The sequence below is a fragment of the Leopardus geoffroyi genome, chromosome B1, assembly GCF_018350155.1.
Source record: "Leopardus geoffroyi isolate Oge1 chromosome B1, O.geoffroyi_Oge1_pat1.0, whole genome shotgun sequence".
NCBI lineage: Eukaryota > Metazoa > Chordata > Mammalia > Carnivora > Felidae > Leopardus > Leopardus geoffroyi.
The window spans coordinates 165397300-165423192 of NC_059327.1; the positions used below are offsets into that span (position 1 = coordinate 165397300).

General features: G+C 41.6%; 1 protein-coding gene and 1 pseudogene across 8 annotated transcripts in view; both read left to right on the top strand.

The window, feature by feature from the left end:
• The window catches only part of CORIN (corin, serine peptidase), a 260225-nt gene that overhangs the window by 132459 nt on the left and 101873 nt on the right, over positions 1 to 25893 (top strand). The window lies entirely within an intron of this gene.
• On the top strand, positions 21265 to 23513 carry LOC123596029 (annotated as a pseudogene).

The following is a 25893-nucleotide window of genomic DNA, read 5'->3' on the forward strand; positions in this document are numbered from 1 at the left end:
TGTTCACTTTTACTTTAAAAAAAAATAATGTTGGGGCGCCTGGGTGGCTCAGTCGGTTAAGCGTCCGACTTCAGCTCAGGTCATGATCTCACGGTCCGTGAGTTCAAGCCCCGCGTCGGGCTCTGGGCTGACAGCTCAGAGCCTGGGGCCTGCTTCTGATTCTGTGTCTCCCTCTCTCTCTGCCCCTCCCCTGTTCATGCTCTGTCTCTCTCTGTCTCAAAAAAAATAAACATTAAAAAAAAATAATGTTTATTTTGAGGGAGAGAGAGAGAGAGACAGCGTGAGTGGGGGAGGGGCAAGAGTGAGAGGGAGACAGAGAATCCAAAGCAGGCTCCAGGCTCTGAGCTGTCAGCAAAGAGCCCAATGTAGGGCTTGAAGTCATGAACCATGAGATCATGACCTGAGCCGAAGTCGGACGCTTAACTGAGCCACCCAGGCACCCTTATTCACTTTTACTTTTGAACAAATATAAAAACTTGCTTTTTGTTTGTTTCCCAAACCTCTATAATTAATGGCAAACCAATTGGAATCAGAGATGGGCAAAACCACAGGTGTGGGTTATCTTTAGTAGAGATGGTGATGGTGGAGAATATGGATAATGTAAGAAGGATTAATCCTAAATGGCAAGAGCCTAAAGCAGGTGGCAATCCTTGGCAGCTTAGTCTAGGGACAAATTTACCGCAGGAAACTCCCAGGGGCACTGAAAAATTTTTGCTTCTCATCACAAAGACCCTGGAGCAACAGGGAAATGTTTAAAATTAGCACACTCGATTTAAGAAGGTGGAGAAAGAGTGCTCTATTTCATGAAACTTGAATACAATTTTGAAGGATATTAGGAATCTCAAATAGATAACGCTTCAGTTATTTGAATTTCTCACTATGTGGAATATTTCCTTCCTTCAAAGTGCTCAGCAAACAAAATACTGCCGAGTCCCGAGTATTTGAGAAATCTTTCTCCAGATTTTCACCGATTTCATCTCACTTTTCTGCTCTTTGTTATTGCCTTAGTCAGTGTTCACACTCTGAAAACAGGGCTCTAGAGAGAAGTAATTAAAAGTCTGACTTTTCAGTTTCGTGTATTACCAGATTTTCTCCACACCTCATTCAGTCTTACATGTTCCCACTACCTCTTTTTATTCCCTATGGCTCTAAAGAAGGTCTTATTGTTTTCCTTTTATTGTTTTCATTTTTTCCAGAGTAGAGACTTTGGTTTCTAAAAACCATCTTGCTTTGATCCATTGAGTATTATTGATTGTAAAGTGAATTTGCAGAAGGTAAACATTTCTTCTACTGGCAGACTCTTGCAGAGGTGGGGGGAGTGGATGGTGGCCCTTCCTTTTATGTTTCTCTCTTGTATTCAGTTCTTGGTTTCTTCTTCCTGACGTGTAGGCATTTCCGGCCATGTTGATTTTCTAACCCATCATTTCTAATTGTCTACTTTGGGAAATGTTTTAAAACCTCAAACATTTTTCGAGGTAATATTTTATGCTATTTAGTTTGGGGAAAATGCGCTAGAATTACTTGTGGAAGTTAAGAGATCTGGAAATATTTAAATCATTCATCCCTCATACCTCTGACTGTGAGGGTCATACCAAAAGCCTGAGGCACTATACTTCCTAAGAGTAAATTCCTCCTTTCCTTGCTGCCTATATTATGATATTGATTTAATAATGTCAGTAATAGTCCGCTAAATATGTTAAAAGCTCATTTGAAGGCAGATACTATGCATAATGGTTTGCGTGTAATATGTCCATTAATCTTCACTATAAGGCAGATACAGAATTCCTGGCAGTCTTCAGCTAATAAATGGGCTATATTTCAAAGATATACTTGCAGATTAGTTGTTTCAAACATGAAAGATATTTTCTCATAGAAGCTCTGTTGTGGGTACGTCTCTAGCTTGAACTGGATTACGAAGTCTATTGGACTCATAGCCAACATGTGTAAATGAATGTCTGTGTGGGAAGGTACGTCCTGAGTCCTCATTGGGATGCAGTGGGCCCACCTTCTTCCTTGGATCCTATATTTATTACAAGTGACTTGGCTTTATTCTCAGATCTTCCTTATGGACAGTGGGAACGAAACCCCCCCAGATTCAAACCGTTCATATCAGTTATAGAAAAACTAACCTGCTGTAACAAAAGAGATCTTGAAATACAGTGGCTTAAAGGAAACAACACTTTGTTTCTCTGTTAAGCAGTAGAACCAAGAGGAATTTTCCAGTTTGTAAGCTCAAACTTCCTCTATGAACTCATCCAAAGACTTGAGTTCCATCCAATTTTTTTCCTTTTTTCTTTTTTTTCCTTTTTTTTTTTTTTTTTTTTTGCTTCTCCAGTTCCTAGATTATGGTCCTTATCTGAGTGATGGAAGCTGGCTGAGCCATGTAGCTGTGCTCCATCTTATGGGAAGGCAAAGAGAGGAAGCACATGGCAGCCAGTCACGTTTAAGCCTGCGAAATAGAAGAATCATCTGCTTATAATATATTGCTGAGAACTTAGTAACATGACCACACTGAGCCACAAATGAGCTAAGATATGTAGTCTTTAGCTGGTCAGCCATAGGGGCACCTCAAACTCCATTCCTACAACAAAGGTGGAGGTGTTTTAGGATGAACAACCAGCAGTCTTTGCCATATCCCGGTGGTGGTACCCACGTCTAGACAGGAACTCTGGCGGGATTGAATTTGGTGCCTGTGGCAGAAGAGATGTGGGTAGAGGTTGGATACAGCGAATAACACAGGGTAGGTTTTGGGGTGAGTGGGACGCTGGGTCCCTTGCCATTGTAACTTCTTGGAAGAACTCGTTGCAGATTTTCATTTCCATTTCACCTCCTGCCTTTCTTTTTCCTTTGGAAGGCTGAAGGCAGGGCTGGTTTCATGGCTGGTGATCTGTGCAGTGAGTGGCACAAGACCCTAAGGTCAGAAGGGTTCCAGGCTTGGTTTTAGGCTATGCTGTCACCGTCTTGAAATTGCTAATAACTTTATATTTATACTTGTGCTTTGTGATGAGGTTGGATGGGACAATGGAGCAGGTGTGTGAGTGGCAGAGATATGCTAGGTAGTAGTGTGTGCACATGTGGGCATATGCCAACAGGCATGGCGAGTGAACGGTGTGGGTGCTGAGCAATTGGCCTGGTGCCTCAAAGCACATGCATATGCCTGAGGATCATCTGGAGGTGGCCGGGTCAGGACCTGGGTCCCCATTGGTGGCCATGATGCAGCCACAACAACAGAAACACAACAAAGCAGGTTTTGAGGGTGTAGTGTAGCCTTGGCCCTGGGCTAGAAGAGGGGCTCCACCCAAGAACCTGTGGGAGGTCAGCCTGGCTGACTGTCCCTGGAGCCTGTCCCTGGGGCATCTGCACAAGTATTAACTCTACAGCCTGAACCTTGAGACGGAAACTTCTGGTGCTTGGGCAGCCGGCTTTGTAAGTAAATTATCACACAATAAAAGCGTACACATGAACATTGCAATAAAGCATTAATCAGAGTTATTAGGATTCTTCAAGGATTTAAAAATCCTTGGTTTTGAATGCTGAAACATTGCAAAATGCATATCCACAGGCTTAGAAATAGAAATCACATTTAAGTATTGTCATTGGAAAAGAACACTATTTTCATATGAACTTTGGATGAACCATTTGTTAACAAGGAAGATAACTGAAAATGAGAATTTTACATAAAATTGGCAATACGGCTATAGAATGTATAAACAGGCATTTTGAATTGTATATACATTTTAAAGCCCTTTTTGATTTCTTTTATGATCTCCACAATTTACAGGGAATATCAGAAGAATCATCAAAATATCATTGTATAAATTTACATTTAAAATAAAATTCAGACTTCCATGAAACTGATTCATATGAAGAGTTAAATCTTTTTATTAAAATTGCTCCTAGAGAATCATCAGCTCTAGATATGCTAAAATTTGTATTTCCGAATGGTTTATCAGACATCTATCCTAATGTTGTCACAGCCTATAAATACTGCAAACAGAAAGAGTAAAATTTGCACCAAAGATTCTTGTCAAAATTAAGAACGAACAAAAATCATTTGCAATCTTGCTTTTTTGTTGAGCTACTTACTGAATCTATTTTCATTTATGTAGACTAAAAATAATGTTGCTAAACATTAAATTAATACATGAATTTTCAGAAAAGTGAGCCAGAAAAATCACATTAATAGGGTATTGCTATTAAAAAAAATTTTTTTTTAATGTTTGTTTATTTTTTTTGAGAGAGAGAGACATAGAGTGCGAGGGGGGGAGGGGCAGAGAGCAAGGGAGACCCAGAATCCAAAGCAGGCTCCAGGCTCTGAGCTGTCAGTACAGAGTCCGATGCAGGGCTCGAACCCACAAACCATGAGATCATGACCTGAGCTGAAGTCGGATGCTTAACCGACTGAGCCACCCAGGCGCCCCAATAGTGTTTTGTTATTTATTGTATCATATTAAATTATGACACAAAAATATGTTTTGTGCTATTTGTAAGTTTATGTTGTTCTTCATATATCACTATTATTGATATTATGTTTTATAAGTAATAAAGTATTTTTAAAGGAAAATATGGGGGCGCCTGGGTGGCGCAGTCGGTTAAGCGTCCGACTTCAGCCAGGTCACGATCTCGCAGTCCGTGAGTTCGAGCCCCGCGTTGGGCTCTGGGCTGATGTCTCAGAGCCTGGAGCCTGTTTGACATTCTGTGTCTCCCTCTCTCTCTGCCCCTCCCCCGTTCATGCTCTGTCTCTCTCTGTCCCAAAAATAAATAAACATTGAAAAAAAAATTTAAAGGAAAATATGTATTTTAGTGTCCTTGAAGCACTTTTTTTTTCCCTGCAAGGGCCTCTGTGTCTTCAGTTTCCATTGGGCCCTGCACATTATGTGGTTTGTACAGGTTGGGGGACTAGTTTATCTGCTCAGCTTTCTTTTCTGCCTTTTCTATGCCTGCTATGTATAGTTCTTTTGCAGGTTTTAAAGGATTTTGGTTACTAATGATGAATGAAACAGTGAGAAGAGTCAAGGCCAAGCTCCTCCTCAGGCCTTTTCTGTCTCTTTGCTTGGCGCTTGGCTACTCAGAAAGTAAGAAACACATGTAACTGATGGCTACAAGAGCACAGATATATCTCTTGGTTGCACCGAAGCCCGATAGAAGATTCATTTACATTTTAGAGTATCATCCCTGAGTCTTTTGAACACTCTTATTACAGGAATAGAATCAAACAGCAATTATCCACTTAGTGATTTTGTGCAGCCAAGATGCCTGCTACCCTGGGCTCCTCTTACACTAGAATTGGCTGAATCAGGCTGGAGTCAAGGACTGAGACTAGAGATTCCAGACCATGGCATCTCTGACACAGGGAATGGGAAGGAGGAAGAGGAGGGCAGTCAGCAGGTGGGACAGAAGGCACATCTGTTTGAGCCAGTCATTTGCAGGTGGCTGTTCATACGTACGGGGCACACAAATAGAGTAAGGTGTTAAGGCATCTGTGGTAGGCCGAATAATGGCTCCCCAAAGAGGTCCATATCCTAATCCCTGGAACCTGTGAAGATGTTAGGTTACGTGGCGACGGGGAATTAAAGTTGAAGAATGGAAGTAAGGGTTCTACCCATCTGACCTTAAAACAGGGAGATTCTTCTGGATTATGTGGGCGGCCCCATTGTAATCACAGGAGTCCTTAACAGTTGAAGAGAGAGGCATAGAGGAGAGTCAGACAAAGAGATGTGAAGCACACACAAGAGCAAAGAGATGCTATGTGTCTGGCTTTCCTTATGGAAGAAGGGGCCACAAGCCAAGGAATGGGGGCAGCCACCAGAAGATGGAAAAGGAAGGCATCATTCTCCCCTAAGAACCTCCCAAAAGAAAGACAGCCTGCTGGCACTTTGATCTTAGCCCAATGAGACCTATGTCAGACTTCGACCTGCAGACCAGTGGGAGAATACATTTCCATTGTTTTAAGCCACCCAGTTTGTGATCATTGTTGATGACTGTAATAGGAAACTAACACAGCACCCTTGAGTGTTTATATTAAGGGTACAGGCTCCTGAGTCAGACTGCATGGGTTTTAGTGAGGAGCTGTGCTACTTATTAGCTGTGTTATGGGGGAAATTTCCTAACTTTTCCAAGCCTTGGTTTCATCCTCTGATAAATGAGGTTATCACCATCATGGCTGTGTTCTAAGGAAAAATGAAGGTAAATCCTTTAAGACCTTGCCTGGTAAATAGAAAGTTCTTGGTAAGTGTTAGTTTAAACAAAGTCATGGGGGTCTGATCCTGGACGGAGTTTTCAGTAAGGCAAAAGACTTTCTTCCTCATCTATTCCCGTGTCATTCACTGCTACTCCCCTCCCTGCCATCTTTGGCCCCTGAAGATCCCATTTGACTCTTGGTCCTCTAGGGCTCTTACCCAGGTATGTCCTTGATGGAGTCACAATCTTTAGATTCCACCCTTTCCTATATTTCATGCTAAGTTTCCAATATCTTTTAAAGAAAACTAAATACACAAGATAAATATATAAAGTACTATCTCCAGAGGTACTAGTCACTGATATTGCCTTCATCTTTTATGGTCTCTGCAAGGCCTTATGATTTCTGCCATGTCCTGCACTATACCTTCTGCAGACAGCCTCGTGGAATTCTTGGTGGTTGAATAAATGAGGAGTCCCAAGGAACTGCCTTTTAATTGAGGACTTTTGGCTTACGTTAAATGAGTGAAATCCAAACTGAAGAATTTCAGTTGGGAAATATTTTAGGGAGAGAGACCTCCCAGGAGCCCTTCGAATCAAGCCAACTTTCGTAAACATTTGGCCTCGTTTTCTGTCTACTTGTAAACAGCTCTGGAATGGCTGTCACAAAAGTTTCTTAGGAGGGTATTTGCTGAGTAAAATTGGCAGTTTTTCTTCAGAGTTCTTAGAGCAGAGGGGTTGGAGCTGATGATGCTAACATTTCAGAAGAACTTTTCTACAGCTGCGAAGTTTCATTTCGATCTGGATGCCGCGGTGAGACGTTCTAACAGGCATTTGTAATGAGATTGATTATCTTGTAATGAGATCGCCTGCTAAAAAATCCGTTTCAGTTCCATAAAAATCGTATTATGGATAGATTACAATCCTAAAAATGTATACAAAGCCATTTGAAAGAAAACCGTCGGAGTCAAAACTGGATCTCTAAAGTTCTTGGTTGTTATGAGAATGGAAAATGTCAATTCCAAAACAAATGCACAAAGTACGTGTTAGTGTTCCATATGCACACGTCTACGAGGCTTCCGTATTTTTGGCATCTGTAGCTAAAATGCAAAATTACACTGTGATTTGATGTTTAATAGAAATGCTGAGAACCCATAAAAGACTGTTGTTTTCAAATACTTTCACACACCTGGCGACTTCCCGCAAGTATAGGGCGGGCTCTGTAGTTTGCTTGGTGGTGGGGTCTCCCTCTGGTGGTTGGTGTTAAGGAAGGTACCGGCTTGAAAGCAGTCACCGGATTTATTCCCCCTTGGTGTTTGGCTGACACTTAAATCTGGAAAGAGACTCAAGAGTTCCTTTCTCCTATTCTGTTAAATACAGACCAGGCTACATATTTTGTATTTTGACCATTTCAACAATATGGGAAGCTTTCTTATTTGAACAGAAGTTAGTCAGTCAGCCTGTAGCCCACCCCCTATGACCGTGTCAAAATCAGTTTTGACTATTAGGAAAGCTATCCTGGATTTTCTATCTCTGTGGCCTATTTTTGGCATATTTTGACCCCAAAACGTCTCTTGATGTGGCCGGGATGTTTTCCATTTGCTTTAGAAAAGGCTCTGAGTTGAATACCACATTTATTCAGCCCACCTGTGTGTCCATCACTTTTCCATGACCCATGGCATAGCAGGAATCAGACAAAAATTACTGCCCTCCTAGAGTTTCCATTCTGTGATGCATATAGATATGGTTTACAAATACATACATTTTATACAGATTTTTGGCTTCACCTGTGAAACTTTTGTATAGCTAAAGGGACTATGAATTTAAAAGGCAAATAGGGGCTCCTAGGTGGTTCAGTCAGTTAAGTGTCCACTTCTTGATTTCGGCTCAGGTCATGATCTTACAGTTGGGAGTTCGAGCCCCACGTCAGGCTCTGGAGCCTACTTAGGATTCTTTTTCTCTCCCTCCCTTTTTCTGCCCCTCCCCTGCTCATGCTCTCTCTCTCAAAATAAATGAACATTTAAAAGCTTTTTAAAAACAAAGAAAAAGTAGAACAAAAAGGGCCCCAATAAATCAACAAGGAAGAAAACCAATAGAAAAAAGAATTGGCAGAAGTGGGATTTCATGATATCACATTTACCGGGTTAAAGACACAAGCAAGGGTGCCCATTGGAAAAGAGCCATCTCCCAGCTAGAATTCCCTGTGCATCTTTACAACCTCTCGCATAGTGGGGGTCTCGGCCAGACTTCCCTGTAGCACTGCCCAGAGCCTGTGTGCTGAGTATGCCTGCTTGGAAACCGCACGTTCCCTACCCTTTTGGCAAGTGGCAGCAAATGGACGTTTTTCCAACGGTATTCACCCCCTTGCTCAGCTCGGTCCCCCAACCCATCTACCGTTAGCTGATCCCTGTGGCATAAAGTTTCCCAGGATTAATTTAAGCACATTAGATTGATCAGTTGAATATTTCCAGATGAGACTACATTACTGCTCAGACTGCGGTGTTGAGAGTTTATAGTGACAGACACGTAGTTTGTGACTTTCCATTATCTGCTCTAAGGTCTTTCCTCCTCTCAGGGAAAACATAGAGCTTTTCCTATTTGACTCAGGGCCGATCTTAATGACAAATTATTTGCCACCCATTTCTAGTCCCTGTATGGCTTTCCTGAAACTGCAGCCTCATTCCAACCTCTCACCTCTTCCTTTCCTTGGCTCATTCCGATTGGATCACTATATCTTGTTCACAGAGACATTCTTCCTGTTTACCTGTACAAAGAAACATGTGAATCCTATGAAAATGTTGAAAAAAAAAAGTTAGCAGGTTTTATTTTTCCCCCATCCCTCTGAGCCCTTGGGTGCTGTGTACCCAATCTTCTAGTCTCAGCGCACTAGCAGCTACGACTCTGGAATGCAAGTTAATTAAATGGTGCTTATATTTAGTTTTAGGCAAGGTTGATTTTTTTTCTGTGTTAGGTTTAGTCTGTGTGGCTTTGCGATATACAATCCTGGTAACTAGGGATACTAGGAGAAATTTTATGTGGCTGTGCTGTGAAAGGCATGCAGTGGGAGAGAGAACTCAGGGACCTCTGTGTTCCACCAGTATGTAAATCATCTAGCAGAACACAAATGCTTTAACAGTCAAAGTCAACTTTCCTGGAGCAATTGACTTCCTTTTCTGTCTCTGAGCCAAAGAAAAGTTAGGAATTCTATCCCTAGATGCTGTTATATTGGTTCCTGTGTGTGTCGATCTCTTCAGAAGCAGGCTCTTTTCCAGTTATCTTGGTTGTTACAAAGAATCCAGTGCCCCACCTCCCAGCTCCAAGTGAGGCAGTGCTATATCCCTTTAAAGTTGGGAAAGGGGACCCTCTAGTTACAGGTTAACCCTTGAAGCGCAAGGCATTTTTCGACACTCGGTGATGACCATCTTTCGGAAGTGAGTTACGGCATTTCGCAACCTTAGTAAACAGAGCATGCTGGTCATTCCAGGTGCTTTCTATCCATTACTGGTCTATATTCTTTTTTTTTTTTTTTTTTTTTTATTTATTTATTTTTGGGACAGAGAGAGACAGAGCATGAATGGGGGAGGGGCAGAAAGAGGGAGACACAGAATCGGAAACAGGCTCCAGGCTCTGAGCCACCAGCCCAGAGCCCGACGCGGGGCTCGAACCCACGGACCGCGAGATCGTGACCTGGCTGAAGTCGGACGCTTAACCGACTGCGCCACCCAGGCGCCCCTACTGGTCTATATTCTTAAAGGCCATACCAAAGCAGGTAGGATTCAGATAAGGAAACTGAAGCTCAGAAAGGTTACATAAGTCACCCAAACTAGCATGAGTCGCTTAATTTAAATCCAAGTTCATACTTTTTCTCCACGATTACTTTTATTTTCATATCAGGTTCAGTATCGTGAATAGTTACTTTTCTGGCCTCTAGATCCAGTCACTATCAGTATGGTTATTAGAGTGAGTGTTTTAAATTTTTTTTTTTTTCAACGTTTATTTATTTTTGGGACAGAGAGACAGAGCATGAATGGCGGAGGGGCAGAGAGAGAGGGAGACACAGAATCAGAAACAGGCTCCAGGCTCTGAGCCATCAGCCCAGAGCCTGACGCGGGGCTCGAACTCCCGGACCGCGAGATCGTGACCTGGCTGAAGTCGGACGCTTAACCGACTGCGCCACCCAGGCGCCCCTAGAGTGAGTGTTTTAAACTAATCTCCTCACCATTAATTTATTTTCTTCTAATCACGATACCATTTAGGATTGAAGTTTCCTGATCATTGTGGGGTGGTTTAAGCTTGAAGGGTCAGATAACTGGAAGTGTCTAGGCTTTCCCATCCCTGCCCTGACCTAAGCAATGGAATGTGTGCTGTCTCCACGGGCTACTGTGTGAGGGCAAGTGAGTGGGCTTTGTTGCCATCTGTTAAGAGGAAGGAGATTGGAGAAGGTCTGGGGCAGAGCTCTAATTGAGGGCTTGAGAATCTCAGCACCGGCTATCTGATGTGGAAGATAAGTGAGATCCTACAGTATCCTGAAGATTAGTGACTTGTTAAAGATGAGAGTACTTTGGGATACTGTAAATTATAATAATTAACAATAGGGAGTAGGTGGGAAAATGATACAAAGCCATTTTCATGGGATTTGAGGTGAATTTTTAGACAATAAGATAGAACTGTTATCTCTTCTTGAAAGACGTTTCCTCTAAGTTCTTAGAGTAAATTCTAGATATATATGTTTATTCTATATCTGGGTCTCAGGCCACAATAGTATTGCATCATAAGCAATTTATTCCAGCTTTTAGATTGTCATTATATAAAACACATAAAATGAGCTGAAGTAAAAGAAACCAGGATTAAAAATAAGTTTGGGTGAGTTGAAAATTAAATCCATGAACTATTAACTTATAAAATGAAATCAGTCCACTTTGTATAGCTTAACAAGTAAGAAAAATAACACGGAATAGCTCTTCAAGCTTATTATTATTTTTTGTCTGTTTATCTTTCTCTTACGTCTTTCCATAGGTGTTGTGACCGACTTTCACATGTAATAAAGGTCAGGAAAAATGCTAGTATGTATTATTTTTCAGATACTACCCTGTGAATGCAAGAGACTGTTACTTTCTTTCCAAATAATATGTATCTCTTTTAGTTCTCCTAGATTTATATGCAGACAACTAATTCTTTTCTAAAAAACACCCTACATTTGTTTGAAATTTGTCAATGTAATGTATATATTGTTCCATCATTTTCATTTCATGATTCATAATCAATAATTGCAAAATGTCACATGAGACAGACTTACGTTCAGAGAAAATCTCAAAAATGTTCTAAAGCACCATGAAATGATCATTCTTGTTTGGAAAATAAACTGTTTATTTCTTAAAGCAAACTCAGAAAGTAGCACCCCTCCCCCCTCCGTAAAACCTAAATGTTTGAGTAGGAATCTCTCCCTGCCTTGTCAAGAGGGTAGACTGGCTTAGGCATATAGTTTCTAAGTTGTCCGCGTTCTCTAGAAAGCTGGAGTTACGTTATTGCACTTACATGCAGGGAATGATAAATAACACAATCATTGTAGGCATCTTATTTTCCAGTGGTTTTTGATAAAATTGTTTTAGGGTTCTATTTGGGACTTTTAGACACTAAAGCTTGGGGTAGTAGATTAGTACATCCTTTTAACTGGACGATTCCTGTTTGGAAGTTTTCCCTTCTTTCCTCCCTCCCTTCCTTCCTTCTGCAATGTTGAATGAATACATTTTTTTTTTTTAAGTTTTGTTTAGACTTCTGCTTGGCAGTCTATTTCTGTCAGTCTCTGATCGTAAAGCTAACGTCCTCCGTTTTCTCCTGCTCTGTCTCTACTTTCTCCTCTGTCTAATTAGATTTAAAATCTGAGCAGGATTTTGTCTAACTCTATTTTATACTGTGATTTTACTTGAGACATTGAATGCTGACATGGAACTGCTCTCCAAACTCTATATTCTCTCTTCTATCAGAGTGCCACCCGTCACAGAACTAGTTTTGTTTCCTGCTAATGATTTTTAGATAATTTCACAATGACTGATTTTTCTATAGAATGATAGGTCCTCCCTCCATCATGCTGTCAGGCGATACATATACTTAGTTCTTATTTTCAGGATTTTAAGCTGAAGGCCAGATGGCAAAGTTTCCATCGAATCAAAGCATAGCTTTATTTCAGAGAGAGAGAGAGAGAGAGAGAAATGAGTCAAGAAGTAACTTAATCTTGAGGACATTTAATTGGGAGTTGTTTTGGATTTTCTTTGGCCATTTATTTGACAATGATAGTTTCTCACTAATTGAAACATGTTATATACCAGTCACTGAGGGACTTGCAACTAACGAGTTGCACTGTGTAAGGGAACTCGTTGGACCTGGTCTCTGCAGCAGGTGTAGGAGCACCACAGAAAATAAAAGAGAAAGTCACCATGGTACTTCTGCTGTTAGACTATCTAAGTTAAGAAGTCCCTAAGTGCATTTATTCAATGGCATTTACTGACCACGTACCATATTCTGCTTTGGAACAAAGATCTGTATGTTAAAAGGTGGTAACAGAGTCCTTTGCTCCCTTGGTCATGAACAAAATATCTGTGTAATAGAGCAATCTACTAAGAAAACAAACAGGGGGCGCCTGGGTGGCTCAGTCAGTTGAGCGTCTGTCTTCGGCTCAGGTCATGATCCCACGGTCCGTGGGTTCGAGCCCCGCGTCAGGCTCTGTGCTCAAGAGCCTGGAGCCTGTTTCAGATTCTGTGTCCTCCTCTCTCTCTGCCCCTCCCCAACTCATGCTCTCTCTCTCTCTCTCTCTCTCTCTCTCTCAAAAATAAACATTAAAAAAATTAAAAAAAAAAAAAAAAAAGGAAAACAAACAGGATCTGTGTTACCATCTCTGCATTTTCAGAAGAGAGAGACCAGCTCTGGGGAGGGAAGGACTGAGCAGAGATCGTGTGGCATCACCCAGAGTGGGGTGGCACAGGGCGGGGGGAATGTTTGGAGGTGTAAAAGTGGAGCAGGGGATGTAGGAGACATTACCCAAGGCTCAGAAGGGGGCTGAGTTTTGCCATGTCCCTCACGTAGCAGGGAAAGAGGCAGGATCTCAGACATCCTCAGGATCCCACAGAGTGGGTGTGTGGGGCAGCCTAGAAAGCTTGACTCTGGGGACCATGACACTGCACCCTGGGATGGATCAGACATAGTGGAGTGGTCTATTCAGTACAAACCCTAAGGCCGTAGAACCACGAGTCCCTCAGCAATTCTCTGAGGAATTGAAAACCAGAGTCCCTTCCTCGGTTCTTCCAGGTACCATGTAAGCCCCTTGGATCCTCACAGCGCCCTAGGAAGGCTGAAATCCCTGAAACACATGTCTGAATAAGATTTCTTATCACCTTTTTGAGTGGGGAAGGATGCGTTCATTTCATTTAGAAAAATAGGGGCGCCTGGGTGGCGCAGTCGGTTAAGCGTCCGACTTCAGCCAGGTCACGATCTCGCGGTCCGTGAGTTCGAGCCCCGCGTCGGGCTCTGGGCTGATGGCTCAGAGCCTGGAGCCTGTTTCCGATTCTGTGTCTCCCTCTCTCTCTGCCCCTCCCCCGTTCAATGCTCTGTCTCTCTCTGTCCCAAAAATAAATAAACGTTGAAAAAAAAAAAGAAAAATAAAGCCATGTGGCGTTTCTCATACTGTAGTGTGACGGAGTTAGGTCCACACCCACTCCTGAGCTCATTGAGCTTTCTTCCGTGTCTACTTCTCATCGTCACTTCTCAAGTCATGAAACTTCCCTGAACTCTCCTACTCCCACCTCGAAAGCTACTCGTCCGATAGCTCATTCTTCCAAGTCTAGATATAAGGAGAAGCACAACAGCCTGTAATTAAATTCAGAACTAAGTATTCATAGCCAAAAAAAAAAAGTGTAATTAAAGTGTAATCTCTCTGAGACTTTAAGTAAACACTTAAAATCTTCAGGGTGAAGGCTCGTCAAACTTGTTTGGGCAGCAAAACCCCATTAAATTTTCCATGGACCGAAATTTGTAAAGCGGACAATTCGTAAAGCGAAATTTGTGGTACTCCCTGGCTAAAGTGCAGAGGGGACTGGAGACACCCCTCCAACCCACGATGTGGCCCCAGAGCCCCTTCCCTTGGTCTCCTAGAGTTCATCGGAAAACCACCATTCATTTTAACCTAAGGAATGAGTAGTGTGGGTGTAGGTTTGGGGGGGAGTGGTAGACACATCTCCACAGGCCAGCGGGGAAGATTATTTTAGGTAGAAGTGTCCTTTATACCCATTGTCCTACCACACAAGCAAATGCTCCTCAGAAGGCCGGCTTGCCAGCAGGTTTGAGTGAGTATCCCACACTAACACAGAGGGATTTTTAACATTTCATCAACACCTTATTTCCCTGCCAATTAAAAGAAGAATGTTGTAAGATATGTATTGCCTTTGGGGCGCCTGGGTGGCGCAGTCGGTTAAGCGTCCGACTTCAGCCAGGTCACGATCTCGCGGTCCGTGAGTTCGAGCCCCGCGTCGGGCTCTGGGCTGATGGCTCAGAGCCTGGAGCCTGTTTCCGATTCTGTGTCTCCCTCTCTCTCTGCCCCTCCCCCGTTCATGCTCTGTCTCTCTCTGTCCCAAAAATAAATAAACGTTGGAAAAAAAAAATTAAAAAAAAAAAAAAAAGTTATGTATTGCCTTTGAACATCTCCCCCCAAAGGAATGATCATTTAGTTCTGCTAGGCACCTTACGCTCTGTCTTAATTATTTAACAACTATTTAATTCTATCCTAGACTCAGGAGTGAGAGAAACTGATACAGTGCTTTCTCTCATGGAGCTTACATTCTAGAAGGGAGAGAGAGGGAGACAATAAACAAACAAATACCTTCTGCTAATATAAATTCTGGGAATCATAAAACAGTCTTCTTTAAAGCAGTCTGTAGTTCTGATGGTTTTGAGCATCAGCACTATTATAAGTAATTAGCATGGTGCACCATGTTTAATAGAGGCCTAGTAGATGTGCAAGAAGGTAAAGAAGAGAATGAGAGCATTTCTCACCTTGGAAGACAGATACTTTTCCTGAGGAAGCCGCATTTTAGTGATAGGATTAGAGACAGAGACAGAATAAGACTGGCTTCATGTTTGGATGGTAAATACATCCCTGATGTTGGTGACTCTTCATCCCCGGCCCCCTCTATCTTCAAGAGTGATCATTGTTTAGTTGATTCATGCCAACCGGTAGGCAAAACTGAGTACCACTCTGCTCCCCACAAAGAACATACTCATACAAAGTCACTTAAAAATGCCTTAAAAAAACACCCCACTTCCTTTGATATCTACCAGCCATTTATTCGCTTCTGCAGCAGCAAAGTTGTCCTGCCTTTCTGAGCTACTTCCTCCTCTTTTATTCTCTCTTAAACGTAGACTTTTGTCCTTCGAACTCCATTGAAACTGCTCTTATGAGAGTCCCCACTGACCTCACATTGCCAAAATCTCATCTGGGCACAGTGGTGTCAAATCGATATGCTGACAACTCACACATTAATATTAATATTGTTCCTATTTGTATTTTACTCCTATCCTCTTTCCCAGACGTTGACCTTACATCTCCAGTTGTCTACTTAATATCTCTACTTGGGTGCCCACTGTATATGTCAGATGCAACAAGTCCAAAATGCAACTCTTGATCTTTTTTCCCATAGTCTTGCTCCTCCAGTAGGCTTCTCCACCTCAGGAGATGGCAATTCCAGTCTTCTGGCTGGCGGGAAACTTGAAGTCCTCGTTGGCTCTTGTCTTTCCCTCACAATTCTCATTGTGTGGGCCAGAAAACCCTCCTGGCTCTACTTTGAAAACACACCCAGCATCCAGTCAGGTCTCGGCACCCTCACTGCTGCCCCCACGAGGCCGCCATCACTCTTTCTGGACAGCTCCGATAGGCTCCTAACACTAGTTCCCACTGGTTTCTTTGCCCCTCTAGAGTTATTTCCAACACCACAGGCAGAGATCCTTGTAAACATAGGTCAGATCATACCACATTTTACTGAAACCTTGTAATGACTTTACTTTTATTTTAAGTGTTTGCAAAGCCCTAGGTGGTTGACCCCTCCCCTCTACTCTCCTTCATGTCTTGCTGCATTCTCCACCACTTGCTCTACTGTGGCCACACGGGTTTCTTTGCTTTCCCCATACCCCACAGCCCCGCCAGACATGCTCCTGCCTGAGAGTCTTTGCACTGAGACCTCCTTCTGCTGAAATCTTCCCCTGAAAGTTGGTTAATTCCTTCACCTCTTTGAAGTTGTTACTTAAATGTCAACTTTTAGTGAGGCATAGCACTGGCTCCTCTCTTTCCCCATGGGGATGCTTTACTCGTTCATACACAGAGCTCTCTGATACCCATGCATACCTACCCATGTTAATGTTCAACAAAAAGAAGGGTGTGCTGGTGAGTATGGTGTGGAAAGCTGGGTAAGAACGAGTTGACTCACTTGAGCATATCGTTAGATTTTCTTTCTCCTTTCTCATCTTTTATCTTTCACCTCAATCCTTTTATCAACCCAAAGATACAGTGCTCTCCACAAGAGGAATTCTTGTATCAGCTGCTAAAAGATAGACATGTTCTTTTTCGTCTAGTCAAATGCTCTCGTAAAAGGTAAGAGCGATAAAGGTTGACAGTAACTTAATTTCAAGCAGCATGTAGTATGAAGGGCTAACAGGCTCTCAGTACAGGCTCAGGTGATAAGAGTCTCTGCCAGGTCAGCTTTCTTTTCAGACATTGAGTTGAACCTGAGCTTCAGACTTTATACAAAGGCTCAAAGATTGAGTGAATGAGGACATTATACAGTCAGTGATCGGTAGGTAGTTTCCGAAAAGGACTCCAAAAATTAACAATCAAAGTATTGAGAGCATTTGCCAATATAAATGCCTCCCATAATACACCAGCAGAGCAAACTGAGAGACCTGGAAGCGTCTGTAGAAAATCTAAAGGTCATTTCAGGATATGGATGTTATTTCAGCAGGCTGTTATCAGAGACCAAAACACTGAAGAGTTGATCATCTTCATGGGTATATACTCTTCAGAATCCAGAGAATTTTGAAGTCAGGTGGTTCATAATTATCCCCATCATCTGGACATGTAAACTAGTGTCTTAGGCAATATTCCTTTGTATGCTGCTATTATTGCATTAATATTAATCAGTTGCCAGGTGTCTAAATGGAAATCAACTTTGGTGGTGAAGTACCTTTACTTGGTAAAATTATCTTTATCAGATGACCATCAGTAGAATATATGCTACCAAAGGTAGGGGATTATTTTTGTTTTCTTCACTGCTGTGTCCCTAGATGCTAGAATAATGCCTAGCACAGAGTAAACATCCAGTAACTGATTAACAAACGAATCTTGTGTTGATCAATTTGCCATTGATTTAAAGTCCAACATGCACCTCTTAGAATCATAGATGATTGCATAGCATGTCAAGATTGTATAGCATGACTTCTCCTCATGGGATCTTTCTTTTTCACCTTAAGGGCTACGCCAAAAGGTTATTTGAATGAAGATAATTGGTATAAGAAAGTGAAATTTATGGTTGAAAAATTTCGACAGAGGTTTGTCATGAGCTCTCTCAGGGTGTTCTCTAAAAAACCCAGAGCTGAGATGGAATGTCATCTCACCTGGTCCCAATCACCTGGAGGGCAGACATTTATCTTTTGTTTAGATAGAAAAATAAAGACAAACTTGAACTTTTACTTGGAACTGATGTCTTTGAACTGACCACAAATAAGGTGACCACACAACTGCTCTGGACAAGAAACCGGGCATGGGTGTGTGGTATGGAGGACTGAGCCTGAAGCTCAGACCTCATGATTCTGTGTCTACCTGGCTATATGACTTTGGCCAATTGTTGTCTTAACCACATGACACTCCAATTTCTGTATTTGTAAATCACCGTTTCCCCTAAGGAAGGTGAATAGAATGCCTGCCTGTCTACTTTATGCGGCTGCTTGGAAATTCCAAAGAAGATGTGTTTGAAGTGCTTTGCTAGTTGAAGAGTTTTACACACCAGAAGGGGAAGTGCTGAATACAAGTTAAGGAGAAATCAAACAGAAAATAAACAAAAGTTATTCTGAGTTTACAAAAATAGTATTGATTAATGAAACTATGAACTTCTAAAGAAAGAATAAGAATAAACAAACAACTTACAATGTAAAACCAAGGGCAATCACACCTCCCACTGTGGAACCACACAAAAGAAGTCAGTGTCTGCTGAATCAGCCAAGACAGGGGGATATCAATAATCAAAACAATGCAAGCAATGCTATGTTTTAAATTTGATCCAGATTTGATATAACCATACACAAGAGATGGCTTTACTGGAGTAAAATATTTAGGGTCTTAACGATGAAATCTAGATGTTAGGAGCTATTTACGGGTGAACTTTCAGCTACATTTCTGGAGGAATCATCGGAGCCCTAAGGTGGGGAATGCAATAATTCTTCTGAAACATTGCAGCTGCTGAAATGCAGACAGATGGAATTTCTGCAGTCTCTAATATAACACAGAAACAATCCCAACAATAGGATAAACACTTATGCCTTGAAAATGTTCTCTTAACCCTAGAGAGAGGATATTGTATAGACCAGCCAGTAAAATCTTAGTGTTTTGGGTTCTCCTTTTATATCTGGTTTCCTGTGTACCTTTTAGAAGTCTGTGTTTGTAGGTATAGGAACGCAGTCCCGTGCTGAGTCCTCTAAGACTATTCAAAATATAAACATGTTTCATATTTTAGTAGTTGAGGTCCATAGATGTAATTTGTATTGATACTGAAATGGTAGCATGTAAAGGAAAACCAGACATTTGTTGCTGATCTTTTGACGATTACACGTGAAGTAATATCATAAGAAACTTAAATCAATCAACTGGTAATTAATGCTCAGCAAATCAAAATTTTGATTTCCTTGATACCATTGGAAAATAATTAAGTAATTGCATTTTTTTTCTTTGCTTTTTTGGTAATATACTGTGCTTCATTGAGATTGAGGTGACTTTTTCTCATCATATATTAACTAAGAACCTTCTGAGTGCCAGCCACTCTCTTAAGAGATACTTTTCTGTATTTCTAATTCTGAGTTAAAATATTCTGTTATTTCTGGGGCGCCTGGGTGGCTCAGTCAGTTGAGCGTCCGACTTTGGCTCAGGTCATGATCTCACGGTCCATGAGTTCGAGCCCCAGGTCGGGCTCTGTGCTGACAGCTCGGAGCCTGGAGCCTGCTTCCGATTCTGTGTCTCCCTCTCTCTCTGACCCTCCCCCGTTCATGCTCTGTCTCTCTCTGTGTCAAAAATAAATAAGCATTAAAAAAAATTCTGTTATTTCCTAGTTCTCTTTAGTTAGTCAACAAAGCTCGTCTCATCAAGGAATATACCGTTCTGGGAGCAGTGACAGCAAGCAGGCAACTGACCACACGAATGATCACACTATCTTTTGTGGAGGGACAGAGACAAAGAGAGACAGAAGTTTTCAAGGGTTGCGTTTATTTACTGTTACTCTGAATTGAAAACTCGTGAAAAACTCAGCTTTTTTCTTTTCTGATTAAAAAAGTCAGACATCATGAAAGCCAGTGGTATGCCCCAGCCCAAAGCTCTTAGTCCCGTGAAAGGAAGTGGGCATGATCCCGTCCTGCACTTTCCCACTGTGTTGCTAAAGCCAGCAGGTACACATAGTCCACATAGGGGATGCTCCTTAATCACCTGGCTCTGGTAGCGAGGGGGTGGGGGTATTTCTGGGCACCACGGGATTGTAACTATTGGAGAGACAGTTCTTGGCAGGCTAGATATATGCACCCTTAAGTTTACTGCAGCATTAGTTGTAAAAACCAAGATATGGAAGCAACCGAAGTGTCCATCAGCAGATGAATGGATACAAAAGATGAAGTATATACATACACAATTGAATATTACTCAGCCATAATAAGAATGAAATCTTGCCGTTTGCAACAACATGGATGGATCTACAGAGTATAATGCTAAATGAAATAAGTCAGACAAAGACAGATACCATATGGGTTCATTTGTATGTGGAAATTAAGAAACAAAACAAATGAACAAAGAAAAAAAAGAGACAAAAAACCAGACTCTGAAATATGGGGACTAAATTGGTGGTTGCCAGAGAGGCGGGTGGGAAGATGGGTGAAATAGGCAATGGGGATTAAGAGTATACTTATCATGATAAGCACTGAGTAATGTACAGAATTGTTGAATCATTATATTATATCTGAAGGTAATATAATTAATTAATATAATTAATACATGTAAAATAATTAACCACATGCAAATTATACTGGAATTAAAATAATAATTAATTAAGTAATTAATTAAAATGGATAGGAGATCTGAATAGACATTTTTCTTTTTTTTTTTTTTTTTTTAATGTTTTATTCATTTTTGAGACAGAGAGAGACAGAGCATGAACGGGGGAGGGGCAGAGAGAGAGGGAGACACAGAATCGGAAGCAGGCTCCAGGCTCTGAGCCATCAGCCCAGAGCCCGACGCGGGGCTCGAACTCACGGACCGCGAGATCGTGACCTGGCTGAAGTCGGACGCTTAACCGACTGCGCCACCCAGGCGCCCCTGAATAGACATTTTTCCAAAGACATGCAGATGGCCGAAAGGTAACTGAAACGATGCTCAACATCACTGACAATCAGGGAAATGCAAATCAAAAGCACAATGAGATATCACCTCACCTCTGTTAGAATGGCTATTATCAAAAAGACAAGAAATGAAAAAGAAAGACAACAACTGTTGGTGAGGGTGTGGCCAAAAGAGAACCTTGTACACTGTGGGTAGAAGTGGAATTGGTGCCTCAGCCACTATGGAAAACAGAATGGAGTTTCCTCAAAAAATTAAAAGTAGAACTACCATGTGGTCTAGTAATTCCAGTTCTGGGAATTTATCTGAAGAAAAGGGAAACACTAATTCAAAATTATGTATGCATTCCCACATTCATTGCAGCATTGTTTATAATAGTCAAGATATGGAAACAACCAAAGTGTCCATCAATGGATGAATGGTATATACATATGTGTGTGTGTGTGTGTGTGTGTGTGTGTGTATACACATAATGGAATATTACTGAACCATTAAAAAAGAACCATAAAAAAAAAGGAAATTTTACTATTTGTGACAACATATATGGACCTCAAAGGCATTATGCCAAGGGAAAAGTCAAAGAAAGACAAATACCACATGATCCCTCTTATAGGTGGAATCTTAAAAACAAACAAAAGCAAAACAAAACACCAAACTCATGGACACAGAGAACAGATTGGTGTTTGCAAGAGGCAGAGTCTAGGGGGAGGTGGAAGAAATGGGTAAATATTGGTTTTTGTCTGTATTCGTTTAAATAAGTTGAATAAAAGATTTAAAAAAAAACAAATAAAAGACTTTATTTCCAAAAAAAATCCATATCTAAAAAAAACAAAAAAACAAAAAAACAAACTCATCAAACCATAAGGGAAGAGAGCAAGAGAAGAAGGAACAAAGAACTAGAAAGCAGCCAGGAGGCAATGAACCGAATGGCAGTTAAGTACCTACCTAATAATTACTTTAAATGTAAATGGACTAGGACTCACGTTGTGGTGGCTGTGGGAGGTGCTGCTGCAAAAGGAGGCAGACGAGGAGATGGGGCAGAAAACTGGTTTGTCCCACAAGAGCATAGGGCATGAGTAGGACAGGGGTCCTGACTCAGGAGCTTCTGGCCATGTCTGGTCTCTTCATTGTCCTGGAAAAGGTCTGACGTGGGACTGAAATGAGAGGGACTCCGTGTTCCCTGATCTCTGTATGTTATCATCTCATGTACACCTCATTCCCACAATAGTCCGGCTTGTCTGTTCCCTGATCTGCAAATCCCCATTCCTTCATGGTTTGAAGGCTCTCCTTTCCTCCTTGAATAACTTTGCATCCCTCTCACTTGCTGAAAGTTGGGACAATGTTGGATTATGGTGGAACGAATCCCACAACACACTGTGAGCACACTCTTCCTTACCAATAACTTGACTGCGGAAGTGATACAGGAGGCGCTGCAGAAGAAGGCAGGTCTCACTCTCTCCTACCAACCGCCTATTTTCTGACCCTTGAAGCACATAACCTGGAAAACCTGGAAGGAATGCCCGGTGCTCCTGGCTCTGGGAAACCGTCCATATTTATTCTCCTCACACAGCCCAGGATGCTGCGCCTCAAGAAGTCAGCAGCCAGTTGGCTTAAGGGCCTTGGAGTTTGCACCTCCAGGCCCATACATCCTTCCAAAGCTCCCAACTACCCCACAAGGGAAATGTACAGGGTAGAATCCGGTGTTAACTGCACCCACGGACCGGCCAAAGTCATTTCTGCAGTGAAAGGAATTGTGCGTGTTTCTGTCACTTCTTCTACTAGGACTGGTGATGAAGAACAAACGTGGATTAGTCTGAATTGTAGTCAGGGGGATTTGATGCAGGTGGTGGCTGTTCTTTCTAAGAGCAGACATTTTATCAGAAGACTGAAATTCTGTCACTGGGGAAGCCTCGGCTCCCACATGCTGGAATGGGACAGTTGTGCACGGTGGATGTGTCTGTTTCCTTGGCAGCCATGATTGTGTGAATCAAAAGTCACTTTAAACTATCTCATGGTCGCCTTGCTCTTGAGGTAAGAAGGACCTTGGTGTCTCCAGTCAAAGCTGTGACCCTGTGCACTGGCTCTAGGAGCACTGCGCTGCAGGTTGGCAGTGGCCGACCTTTCCCTCACAAGTGAGATGTCCCGTCGTGATGCTCTGTATGCTGCACCCCAAGGAATAAATGTCATCCTGTGTCAACACCGCAACATCGAGTGAAGCTTTCTTTCTGATCTTCAAGATACGCTGGGTGCTCCCTTAGGAAAATAAGATTAATATTATCCTGTCAGAAACAGACAGGGACCCTCTTCATGTGGTGCACAGCATACAGGAACAGCAGGATGACAAAATCGACAAACTGATTGGTTCCCAATGTGAATGCATAACGAGAATCAGCGGAGTTGGTATCCTTCTGGAAGAATGTCTTAGAATGTACTTATTTCTGGTTTCTAAATCTGCTTCACCAAATGTCCTGTAGCTCATATGGTGAAAACCATGACGTAACTACCATTAAAGAACAAATATTCATCATAAAAGATGAACTAAGAATATACAATGTAAAGTATATATTCATTATAAACTCCAGGAAAGATCAACTAAAATCTGTTTACTTAACATTCTTGGTAAGTAGCTCAAGTAATTGTCTCCTTAGCTTAATTAAAGGTGGAATGTGTCATTCTAGATCTTTCTGCCCTAACCAGTTTAAAAACATACTTTTAGGGGCCCCTGGGTGGCTTAGTTGGTTGAGCATCTGACTCAACCAACTCATGTCATGATCTCCTGGTTTGTGGGATCGAGCCCTTTATGGGGCTCTGGGCTGACAGCCCCAGAGCCTGCTTGGGGTTCTCTCTCCCCCTCTCTCTGTGTCTCCCCCACTAGTGCTCTTTCTCAAAAATAAATATTAAAAAAAAAAAGTGAAAACATACTTTTAAAAAACTTCAGATTGGAACACTGATTTCTAGGTAGTAGCCTCTAGAGGGTGATAAGGTCTGTCTGTATGTTCCTGTTCCTAGATTACTAATCTCTCACCTAAATTTCAAAATCAGAGGGAGTTTTTTTTTCTTAATATACATGAGCATTATTCATAACTATTATTTTATTGCTTTTAGGTAACTCACCTGTAATTTTATTAGTAATATATAAAAATGGTTAGCTTTCAAAATAATACCAGTAATTATATAATATTAATTTTGTGCCAGGAACTCTCTTAAGTATGTTATAAATATTTTCAATTCTTTATAAACAAGAATATAGTTATTATTATCCCCATTTTACAGATGAAGAAACTGAAACAGAGGTTAAAGAGTTTGCCCAAGGCCACATAGGAAGTGATGGAGTTAGGACACAAACTCAGGCAGTCTGGCTCCAGAGTCTGTGTTCTTAACTACTTCTTTTTTTTTTTTTTCAACGTTTATTTATTTTTGGGACAGAGAGAGACAGAGCATGAATGGGGGAGGGGCAGAGAAAGAGGGAGACACAGAATCAGAAACAGGCTCCAGGCTCTGGGCCATCAGCCCAGAGCCCGACGCGGGGCTCGAACTCACGGACCGCGAGATCGTGACCTGGCTGAAGTCGGACGCTTAACCGACTGCGCCACCCAGGCGCCCCTTAACTACTTGTTAATCAGCATGGATGATAAGACTGATATAGGAGGTATGTAAGAAATCCTGAAGGAAAAGTAATCCATTTTAACTGGGATTTTCTCTGGGTGGTATGATGGAAGGTTTTTCTTTTGAATGCTCGTATACATGTATATTTCTAATTTATGCTGAGCATGTTACTTTGATAGTGAGAAAAGAAAATCTTTTAAAAATACTGTCTAACATGGGGCTCCTGGGTGGCTCGGTTGGTTAAGCGTCCAACTTCGGCTCAGGTCATGATCTCTCAACTCGTGGGTTCGAGCCCCACGTCAGGCTCTGTGCTGACAGCTCAGAGCCTGGAGCCTGCTTTGGATTCTGTGTCTCCTTCTCTCTCTGTTCCTCCCCTGTTCACGCTCTCTCTCTCTCAAAAATAAATAAAGATTAGACGAATTTTACATTTCTTTTGTAGGACCCCTTTCCTACCAATCTTATCTCCTGGAGGATTTGGGATCCTAGCTTACAAATTATTCTTGGTGATTCACCTGTAATATTAATTCACTACAGAAATAACCAATTGGACTGAGCCTTAAGAAATGCACCCAGTTAGAGAACTGGAGGAGGAGCCAAGAGAGGAGGTGGGAGAAGATCAGCAGTGTCAGAAGTCAAGTAGAGAGCTTTGATGAGGGACCGTCAACAATGTCCAAGTGAGAGAATGAGACAGCAGACAGCTTTGAGATACTATCTCAGTGGTATTTGCTTCAGTTATTGTTTGTGTTTTATGTGGGGAGAATAGGACAGAAATTGGAGAATACTTAAGAGTTTAATACTTCAACTTAATTGGATAATACTTAAGAGTTATTGTGATTGTGCCAAAAATATACAGAGGGCCTACAAGGAAGGTTTTCTGGGGGAAGTGGGTAGAATTCAGTCAAAAGGTACAGCTTGAACAAACACAGTAAGTGTAAAGAAACAGCACAACGCATTGAAAAAGCCCAAGTAACCAATTCATTATTGTCAGGGCAGAAAGCAGGAGGCAGGGAATGTATGGTCAGAGATGATGCTTAAGAAATAGCCTGGGGCCAGTCATTATCAAACCATTTTAAATTTATGGCACACTTAAGGTATAGCATGATTTTACCTTTAACAGTTAATCAAGTTGAAGGTTGTGGATTCCTTTGGATAGAGTTCCAGAAGGGGTTAATTGATCATATAATTTCTTTATGATTTGTCAAACTTATTGCCAAATAGTTTTTTTCTTGAAAGAATGACATTACTACTGTAACTTTTTGTTTTTTATTTTTTAAATTTACATCCAAATTAGTCAGCATATAGTGCAACAATGATTTCAGGAGTAGATTCCTTAATGTCCCTTACCCATTTAGCCCATCCCCCCTCTCACAACCCTTCCAGTACCCCTCAGTTTGTTCTCTGATTTATGAGTCTCTTCTGTTTTGTCCCCCTCCCTGTTTTTATATTATTTTTGTTTCCCTTCCTTTATGTTCATCTGCTTTGTC